This window comes from Moschus berezovskii, chromosome 8 (assembly GCF_049115385.1).
Source record: "Moschus berezovskii isolate FMDL1 chromosome 8, NW_MosBer_1.0, whole genome shotgun sequence".
NCBI classification, from domain to species: domain Eukaryota; kingdom Metazoa; phylum Chordata; class Mammalia; order Artiodactyla; family Moschidae; genus Moschus; species Moschus berezovskii.
The window spans coordinates 30,382,755-30,393,186 of NC_142467.1; the positions used below are offsets into that span (position 1 = coordinate 30,382,755).

Sequence of the window (10,432 nt, forward strand, 5' to 3'; positions counted from 1 at the left end):
AAGTTGGCTTAAAACTCAACATTCATGTCTTTTTCTGCTCTGATTGCTATAGCCAAAACTTCCAGAACTATGTTGAAGAGTAGTGGTGAGAGTGGGCACCCTTGTCTTGTTCCTGATTTTAGGGGAAATGCTTTCAGTTTTTCATCATTGAGGATAATGTTTGCTGTGGGTTTGTCATATATAGCATTTATTATGTTGAGGTACGTCCCTTCTATTCCCACTTTCTGGAGGGTTTTTATCATAAATGGATGTTGAATTTTGTCGAAGGCTTTCTCTGCATCTATTGAGATAATCATATGATTTTTATTTTTCAGTTTGTTAATGTGGTGTATTACGTTGATTGATTTGCGGATATTGAAGAATCCTTGCATTCCTGGGATAAAGCCCACTTGGTCATGATGTATGATCTTCTTAATGTGTTGTTGGATTCTGATTGCTAGAATTTTGTTAAGGATTTTTGTATCTATGTTCATCAGTGATACTGGCCTGTAGTTTTCTTTTTTTGTGGGGTCTTTACCAGGTTTTGGGATTAGGGTGATGGTGGCCTCATAGAATGAGTTTGGAAGTTTCCCTTCCTCAGCAATTTTCTGGAAGAGTTTGAGTAGAATAGGTGTTAGCTCTTCTCTAAATTTTTGGTAGAATTCAGCTGTGAAGCCGTCTGGACCTGGGCTTTTGTTTGCTGGGAGATTTTTGATTACAGTTTCAATTTCCGTGCTTGTGATGGGTTTGTTCAGATTTTCTAATACAAATTGGAAAAGAAGAAGTAAAGCTTTCACTGTTTGCTGATGACATGATCCTCTACACAGAAAACCCTAAAGACTCTACCAGAAAACTACTAGAGTTAATCAATGAATACAGTAAAGTTGCAGGATATAAAATCAACACACAGAAATCCCTTGCATTCCTATACACTAATAATGAGAAAATAGAAAGAGAAATTAAGGAAACTATTCCATTCACTGTTGCAACGAAAAGAATTAAATACTTAGGAATATATCTACCTAAGGAAACAAAAGACTTGTACATAGAAAACTATAAAACACTACTGAAAGCAATCAAAGAGGACACTAATAGATGGAGAAATATACCATGTTCATGGATTGGAAGAATAAATATTGTAAAAATGAGTATACTACCCAAAGTAATTTATACATTCAATGCAATCCCTATCAAGCTACCAACGATATTTTTCACAGAACTAGAACAAATAATCTCACAATTTATATGGAAATACAAAAAACCTCGAATAGCCAAAGCAATCTTGAGGAAGAAAAATGGAACTGGGGGAATTAACCTGCTGGACTTCAGGCTCTACTACAAAGCCACAATCATCAAGACAGTATGGTACTGGCATAAAGACAGAAATATAGATCAATGGAACAAAACAGAAAGCCCAGAGATAAATCCACGCACCTATGGACACCTCATCTTTGACAAAGGAGGCAAGAATATAAAATGGAGAAAAGACAGTCTCTTTAACAAGTGGTGCTGGGAAAACTGGTCAGCCACTTGTAAAAGAATGAAACTAGAACACTTCCTAACACCATACACAAAAATAAATTCAAAATGGATTAGAGAGCTAAATGTAAGACCAGAAACTATAAAACTCCTAGAGGAGAACGTAGGCAAAACACTCTCCGACATAAATCACAGCAGGATCCTCCATGACCCACCTCCCAGAATATTGGAAATAAAAGCAAAAATAAACAAATGGGACCTAATTAAAATCAAAAGCTTCTGCACAGCAAAGGAAACTATAAGTAAGGTGAAAAGGCAGCCTTCAGAATGGGAGAAAATAATAGCAAATGAAGCAACGGATAAAGGATTAATCTCCAAAATATACAAACAGCTCCTGCAGCTCAATTCCAGAAAAATAAATGACCCAATCAAAAAATGGGCCAAAGAACTAAACAGACATTTTTCCAAAGAAGACATAAAGATGGCTAACAAACACATGAAAAAATGCTCAACATCCCTCATAATCAGAGAAATGCAAATCAAAACCACAATGAGATACCATTTCACACCAGTCAGAATGGCTGCTATCCAAAAGTCTACATGCAATAAATGCTGGAGAGGGTGTGGAGAAAAGGGAACCCTCTTACACTGTTGGTGGGAATGCAAACTAGTACAGCCACTATGGAGAACAGTGTGGAGATTCCTCAAAAAACTGGAAATAGAACTGCCATATGATCCAGCAATCGCACTCCTGGGCATACACACCGAGGAAACCAGAATTGAAAGAGACACATGTACTCCAATGTTCATTGCAGCACTGTTTATAATAGCCAGGACATGGAAGCAACCTAATGTCCATCTTCAGACGAATGGATAAGAAAGCTTTGGTACATATACACAATGGAGTATTATTCAGCCATTAAAAAGAATACATTTGAATCAGTTCTAATGAGGTGGATGAAACTGGAGCCTATTATACAGAGTGAAGTAAGCCAGAAAGAAACGCACCAATACAGTATACTAACACATATATATGGAATTTAGAAAGATGGAAATATAACCCTGTATACGAGACAGCAAAAGAGACACAGTTGTATCGAACAGTCTTTGGGACTTTGTGGGAGAGGGTGAGGGTGGGATGATTTGAGAGAATGACATTGAAACATGTATGTTGTCATATGTGAAACGAATCAGCAGTTCAGGGTCAATGCATGTTACAGGATACTCGGGGCTGGTGTGCGGGGATGACCCAGAGGGAGGATAAAGGGAGGAGGGAGGTGAGAGGGGGGTTCAGGAGGGGGAACTCATGTACACCTGGGGCGAATTCATGTCAATGTAGGGCAAAACCAACCAATATAATATTGTAAAATTAAAAAATAATAATAATAAAAAAAATAACTGAAGATTAGAAAAAAAAAAGAATGTAGATAATTTGAACAATAAAAAAAAAATAAAAAAAAAACTCAACATTCAGAAAACTAAGGTCATGGCATCTGGTCCCATCACTTCATGGGAAATAGATGGGGAAACAGTGGAAACAGTGTCAGGCTTTATTTTTTTGGGCTCCAAAATCACTGCGGATGCTGATTGCAGCCATGAAATTAAAAGACGCTTACTCCTTGGAAGGAAAGTTATGACCAACCTAGATAGTATATTAAAAAGCAGAGACATTACTTTGCCAACAAAGGTCTATCTAGTCAAGGTTATGGTTTTTCCAGTGGCCATGTATGGATGTGTGAGTTGGACTGTGAAGAAAGCTAAAGCTGATCGCCGAAGAATTGATGCTTTTGAACTGTGGTGCTGGAGAAGACTCTTGAGAGTCCCTTGAACTGCAAGGATATCCAACCAGTCCATCCTAAAGGAGATCAGTCCTGGGTGTTCATTGGAAGGACTGATGCTAAAGCTGAAACTCCAATACTTTGGCCACCTCATGCGAAGAGTTGATTCACTGGAAAAGAGTCTGATGCCGGAAGAGATTGGGGGCGGGAGGAGAAGGGGACGACAGAGAATGAGATGGCTGGATGGCATCACCGACTCGATGGACATGGGTTTGAGTGAACTCCGGGAGTTGGTGATGGACAGGGAGGCCTGGCATGCTGTGATTCATGGGGTCGCAAAGAGTTGGACACAACTGAGCGACTGAACTGAACTGAAGACTGGGACAGGAAATAAACAAAAAGAGCATGGAGTAACTTATAATGCCAGAAAGTAAGGAAATGCATGTGCACATACACTGCACACATACAATGAAGGAGGTATGTCAAATCTACCTCCCTTTCGATCTTTTTCAGGAACTACTGGAAAATGTACTTTGCCAACATGAAGGTAATAGACACCAAGGAAGAAAGACCTGACATCCTGGAAACAAGTTATCCACCACAGGGGAGAGACAAAAGAAATTCACAGATGACCATAAAAGGACACTTCAGGAAGACAGCTGTGCAACAGGTCTAGAGAGCTGCCCATCAAGATGGAGGCAGGGTGATAGGAGAGACGCTGCAAAGTAAACAAACAGATTATCTGATACGAGTGACTCTACCAAAAGATTTACGTCTTGTCTGAAAGGCTGTTAACATATTAAAAAAAATATAAAAAAGATACATTAAAAAACCAAGATAATTTTAACTATAGGAAAAACACAAAATTATATAACATATCATTATAATATACTACCTAGCTCAGCTGTACAAAATATTTACACGGTTAAACAATGTGTTCTGTGTGCTCAGTCTTGTCCAACTCTTTGGGACCCTTTGGATTACAGCCCGCTAGGCTTCTCTGTCCATCGGAGTTTTCAGGCAAGAATACTGGGTTGCTATGCAATGGCAACCCACTCCAGTGTTCTTGCCTGGAGAATCCCAGGGACGGCGGAGCCTGGTGGGCTGCCGTCTATGGGGTCGCACAGAGTCGGACATGACTGAAGCGACTTAGCAGTAGCAGCATGTCCTCCTCCAAGGGATCTTCCCGACTCAGGCAGGGATGGAACCTGCAGCTCCTGCATTGCCAGGCAGATTCTTTACCACTGAGTCACCTGGGAAGCCCCTAAAAATTAACATATAATATGCAAACATAAAGGAGAAGTGCGGTATTTAAATGTGGAGGTTGGCATAACAAAACTAAACTCCCACCTTCTGTTCTAGGAAGTTGGTAAATAATATCTAAAACTTATTTGTTTACTTTGTGGTAGGATGGGAGCAGGGGAGAGAGAGAGCTGTATAAGAAAGCATGTTATTTAAAAACCTAGAGGTGAAAAAAGAGTTGAATAATTGCTGACTGTGGGGCAACATTTCTCGATCAAGGTTCTGTGAGAGAATTAATCCTTAATGCCCTGAGGCATCCACTCTGTGTAATGAATTAACATCTCTCCTATGCATCTAAAGTGTTACTGCAGGTGACCCTTTAACAGTGGGCTACGGGAGCTGACGACTCATCAAGTTGTGTATAACTTACAGTTGGCCCTCCATATCCACAGTTTCTCAGTATCTGACATTCCCCTGTATCCATGGATTCAACCAAGCAGGATCATGTAGTACTGGAGTATTTATTTACTACTGAAAAAAATAAAGGTCCACGAATAAGTGGACCTGCAATTCAAACTTGAGTTGTTGAAGGGTCAACTGTAGTTATAAATCACCCTTGGGGGAACTGAGAAAACAGTTAGTCAAATTATGTTCTGTGTTTGTGATTCCAATGAGGAACACTTAGAAAAGTTGCTTCTACTTTTGCTTCTGCAGAGTGGGATTTACGGGAGAGGATGAGGGCAGAGGGCTGTTTTTCATTATAAGTCTTGTAGTATTATTTGAGTTTTTAAAGTCAAATAATTATGTACAGGTATCCTTTTGATAAATATTACGTTAAAAATAAACACGGGAAAAAGTAATAAAGGAACTCTGAATTCAAAATTTATTAAAAAAAATAAAGTGCAGAACTGAAAGAAACAATTCTCATTAGAAAAAGCCATATAATTTTTCTTAAAGAATATAGAATTTATTAAGTAATACTTAATAAAGTATTTCTACTTACAAAGTATTTCTATCTAAACAGCATTATACTACTAAGCACTATGTTCTTTAAGGCACCTAAAAGATACAAAAAAAGTAGGATAATTAAACCATAATCTAATAATTTATAAAAGGTATGATGGGTATGTGTTTAGTTGCTCAGTCATGTTCAACTCCTTGCCACTCCATGGGCTGTATCCCACCAGGCTCCTCGGTCCATAGAATTCTCCAGACAAAATGCCAGAATGGGTTGTCATTCCCTTCTCCAGGGGATCTTCCCAACCCAGGGATCGAACCCTTGTCTCCTGCACTGCAGGCAGATTCTTTACCATCTGAACCACCAAGGAAGTGTGATACTGAAATTTTTGACATGAAATCTTATTAAACTGCACATACTTCCCATTTCGATCAAGATTTATTTATTGTGCCAGTAATCTACCTTGGAGAGAAGACACAAAAGAAATACAAGATATACTCCATATTTTAAGGAATTTTACTTACCGGTGCATAACCTGTTATAAGTAGTATCTTTACTCACTTGGTTATTTACGGACACATAGTTTACAAACAAGTATTTACACTATTTAGTTTTACAAAAATGATTTTTAAAAATCTCTTCATGAGTGAAACCAAATTGGCAACAACGTGGAAGATCTGTCAGAGAACAAAAAACCAACAGTAAGGAGGCTCCTAAAATGGTTCAAGTGAGAGATGATGAGAGTCTGAACTGAGACAGATTAGACAGAAAGGAAACAGATATAAAAGTGGCTAAAGAATGGTGACTTCTGGAGAGGGAAAACAAGGGAGAAAGCTAGGATTAGCTAGGTTGCCATCACAAGTGAGTAGGTAGCCACCTACTGGCTGTTAAGTGAAGTGAAGTCGCTCAGTCTGTCTGACTCTTTGCGACCCCGTGGACTGTAGCCTACCAGGCTCCTCCGTACACGGGATTCTCCAGGCAAGAATACTGGAGTGGGTTGCCATTTCCTTCTCCAGGCGATCTTCCCGACCCAGGGATTGAACCCAGGTCTCCCGCATTGCAGGCAGACGCTTTAACCTCACAGCTGTAAGATCAGCTAATTGCCGGCAGTACCACTGACCATACGGGCAATACAAAGAGGAGCAGGACTGAGGGAAAACAAGAGTTTACATTTGGACTGGTGTTTGAAGTACCTTGAGATTGTCCTGGGGGAGATGTCCAATAGGTAGCTGAATGTAAGGATCTGGAATGCAGGAGAGAGGTCTGAGATAAAGATTTGGAAACTGGCAGTACATAGCTGTTAACAGATGAAATCACCTAGGAAGAGAATACAGAAGAGGACAGGAGCCTGACATGAGATAACTAAAGGTCACAACTGGTATTCCTAAAGCCACTCTGAAAGAACTTTGCCCAGAGTTCTATGTACGTCTATAGAAAAATATCCAATATATAATGTTAAAAAACAAAAAAAAGAAAAAAATCAAATTATAAAACCTCATGCATAGGACAAACTCATTTTTACAAATAAGTTGTAAAAAAAAAAAAAAATAGTATTAGCAAAGGCACAACGAAAAAAAATACAGAGGAGCAAAGACCAAACTATTAATGATGGTGTCTGAGATTATGTAAGCTTTTCACATCTATATGTCCTTATAGTATTTTTTAACAAAAATATACTACTATAAATAGGAAAAAAGTTAATTTTGTTCCTTTCCTTCAAAAAATGATAGCATGTATCCTTATAATATAAAAAGATAATACAAATCTTTTAGAAAAACACTTGGACACTGGACCATAAACAGGCAAAATAAGAACTAGTAAAATTATGAAAAAAAATTCAGTGTACAGTCTGCATTATCAAAGTAACACGAATTAGAACACATACCTTTAGCTACCTCCTAAATCAGAATACAATCTTTCTAATAATAAAAGCACACATGGTTGGTAAGGGTCTGATAAAAAGAGCATCACAGACCCTGATGATAAGAAGTAAACCAGTATACTCAGTCAGGGGAACGATATACACCAAAAAACTTAAGAAAGATTCCTAAGATTTGATCTAATAATTCTCATTTCATAAATTCAAGAAAATAATTCAAAACAACTAAAACTATGCAAAGATACGTTGCCAGATCATTAATTAAAACAATCGAGACACCAACATTAGGACACAAAAAATTATGTAGACATCAAAAGTGATGTTTATGTCTGTCAAGACTTTTTAGGTATATACTCTATGACCTAGCAATTCTACTTGTAGAGAAACACCAGTACTATGCTCAAGAATACATTACAAAGAACTTTCAATGTTGCAGTGTTTGTAATAGTGAAAACTGCAAAGAACCTAACAGCTCATCGATATGAGAACGATTAAATCAGTTCTTTCAAACTGTGGTCTGAGGGCCCCTAAAAACCCCAAATCTTTTGGGGGGTGAGGGCCTTCTTGTCCAAGTATTTATCTGTGCAAGGATGGATTCTCTTAATATGCTTCAGCTTAAATAAGGTAGCACACCAAATGAGATTCTACCTATAATACCAGATGTTAAAGTGATCTACAAAAAATGTAAAAAAAAAAAAAAACACCTTTCTAATATTAAAAAAAAATACTTTAGCTATTTTAAACATTAACTTTAATATATAATTAATTGGTGTATTGCTAATTTTAAATGAATAAATAAAAAATTTTAATTTACTAAAGTAGTATATATACTTCATTAGAAAAACAAAAACTCTATTACTCCTCGATAATTTTTAAGTGTAGAAAGGGAACCTGAGACCCACTGTATTAAATAAACTGATACTTTCATATTATCTAGCATACCAGGGGATGATAGTTAACAGGGAATTTAGTTTTACCTGTACTATAACTATTTCAAAAGATAGTTGGTTCACGTATCAGTAGTGTAATCGAAATCATAAAGTGGTATTTATGAAGTTTTTTTAAAATATGGGGAAATGCTAAAAATATAATTTTAAGCAAGAAAAGTGAGTAATCCAACTGTATATAAAATCTCATCATCTTAATTAAGAAAATCCCATGGGGAAAAGACTCAGGTTAAAAAGTCAAAATTAACTATTGTTGATTACCTTTAACTGTGGAATCATAGTTGATTATTTTCCCTTTTCCTTTATTTTAATATTAAAAAAAATTTTACACCAAACATGCAGTTTAATACCCGAGGGAGAAAAAAAAGGAAAGAAATTAGGTGAAAAACTAGTTCTACTAGATCAAACCACTGAACTTCTGTCAATTCAAAAGACAGCTCAAAACAATAAATTAAGAAACCTAATTCGATCAACAAGCTGCCTATTTTGTCAAAGAAAAAAGTAGTAAGTTATCAAATGTGGGGGCTAGAGGGTGCAAGAACAGCCTCAGTCTGGAACATAATAATAGGCAATCACAACAGCACAAATGAAGTTAACAGTTTAAAAGTTAGATCACCTTTCATAATTTTTCAAAGGTACAAAAGAAAACGTAGACGGAAGGAACGCCGCCGCGTCCTTCGGGTCTAAAACAACGAGAAAAAAACGCCCGGGTGCGGGAACGCGCTTCGCCAGAGCTCGGCTGCGGTGACAGATCGGTCTGCGGGGGCCGAGTCCTTTCGGCGCAGAGGCCGAGTCCTGTCGGCGCAGAGGCCGCCACTCTCCCGGGGAACCGCAGGCCCTCGGGCAGGCGCCGCACCGCCCTGGCCGGACAGGCGGCCGGGGGCCCGGGGGGCGCTTCTCCCGCCCCCGCCGCGGCCCCGGTGGGTCGCGCCCCGGGGCAGCGCCGGGCAGTCCGGGCGGCCCAGGTGGGTGGGACCCGGCAAACAGTCGCCGTGATTGCCATCCCAGCCTGGCCCGGCCCTCCAGGGTTCACCGAGGCGGCCGCTGGGTTTGAGGGTGCTGATTTCCCAGCCACTTTCAGGGGGGCTCGGAAAAGGAATGGCCCGGAGGGCCCCAAGGCTCGGCCCCTGGAGGCGCAGGAGGGCCAGACCCAGCGCCGAGCGACCAGCGGCCACCCGCCCCTCCGTGAGGGCAACGGGGTGAGGCGAAGCCAAGACGCCTGTAACAGGGAACGCTTACCTCCCCGCACCCCTGCGGAGCTCTCCGACGACCTACCAACACGCCGCGCGGAGGGCGACCCCGGCCAGGGAGTGCCAGACGTCGGCTCAAGGTTTGTTTCCAACCCCGAGCCTCCGCGACCGGGTGAAAACAGACAGCGCAAGCGCAGAAGAGGCTCTCCTCCGGCTCGCACGCCCCCTCCGTCGGCGTCCGCGGCCTCCAGTGTCGCAAGGCGCCTGCGCGCCGCGATGCAGGGGTCTAAGCCCCGCGCCCCGGGCTTCTTACCGGAAATGCCTGAGGAGGCTCCGGGGTCTCGCGAATGCCGGGGAAAGCGGCCGTAGGTTGGGAGTCGGTGTCTTCCTAGAGGCCTTCGAGCCGGGAGCAGGTGGCGATCGGCGTCATTGTCCGGTTTCTTTCGTCCTTCGCTGACCTAGACGCAGCTCCCCCCGCCCGCCACCGCCAGCCTCCTGCGTCCTCCGGCCTGTACTGGACACACCCGCCTGCTGGGCCGCCAGCCCGGCCTGCTCCCCCCGCCCCCGGCGCTGCTGTTATCCCGGAAAACCTCACTTTTTTTTGCTTCAGACTAGTTTTGCAACCACCCCCCCCCCCCCACTTCTTCCTGGCAGCAACAGAAATGCTCCTAACCCACTGCCAAGCCTTAAGCCCTCCAGCTGACTGGCCGTTCCCAAGGGCTCTGTCTTTGCCTCTCAGTTGCTTTAGTTCTGCTTTTCTGACAGTGGCCGCGAGAACAGCTGCCTCTTCTGTCTGAAAACAAAAGCTAACTAATCTGGAGAAGTAAGCGTCAATCATGTGATGTATAGTTGGGCTTCTTCGAGCATTACTGTTTTCACCACCAATTTCCTATAAATTTAAATGAGGAAAGTAAAGACATCTATGTGGGTGCAGAGTATTACAGACTAGGGAAAATAATCCATTGGAGGACAAAAGGTTT

At 41.2% G+C, this 10,432-nt stretch overlaps 1 protein-coding gene across 11 annotated transcripts in view; it reads right to left on the bottom strand.

The window, feature by feature from the left end:
• The window catches only part of ZFYVE16 (zinc finger FYVE-type containing 16), a 63,748-nt gene extending 53,843 nt beyond the window's left edge, over window positions 1-9,905 (bottom strand). For 4 of the 11 annotated variants that reach the window (XR_016038016.1, XR_016038017.1, XM_055428836.2 and 1 more), the window contains exons 1-2: window positions 9,502-9,636; window positions 6,630-6,753 (exon numbers count right to left, since the gene is read on the bottom strand). The gene's annotated coding sequence lies outside the window, so the exon portion shown is untranslated. Of the gene's footprint in view, window positions 1-6,629; window positions 6,754-9,501; window positions 9,666-9,765 lie in introns of those variants that run through there. The other 7 variants (XM_055428841.2, XM_055428840.2, XM_055428844.2 and 4 more) reach the window with 7 other exon arrangements.
• Between the last annotated feature and the right edge of the window lie 527 nt (window positions 9,906-10,432).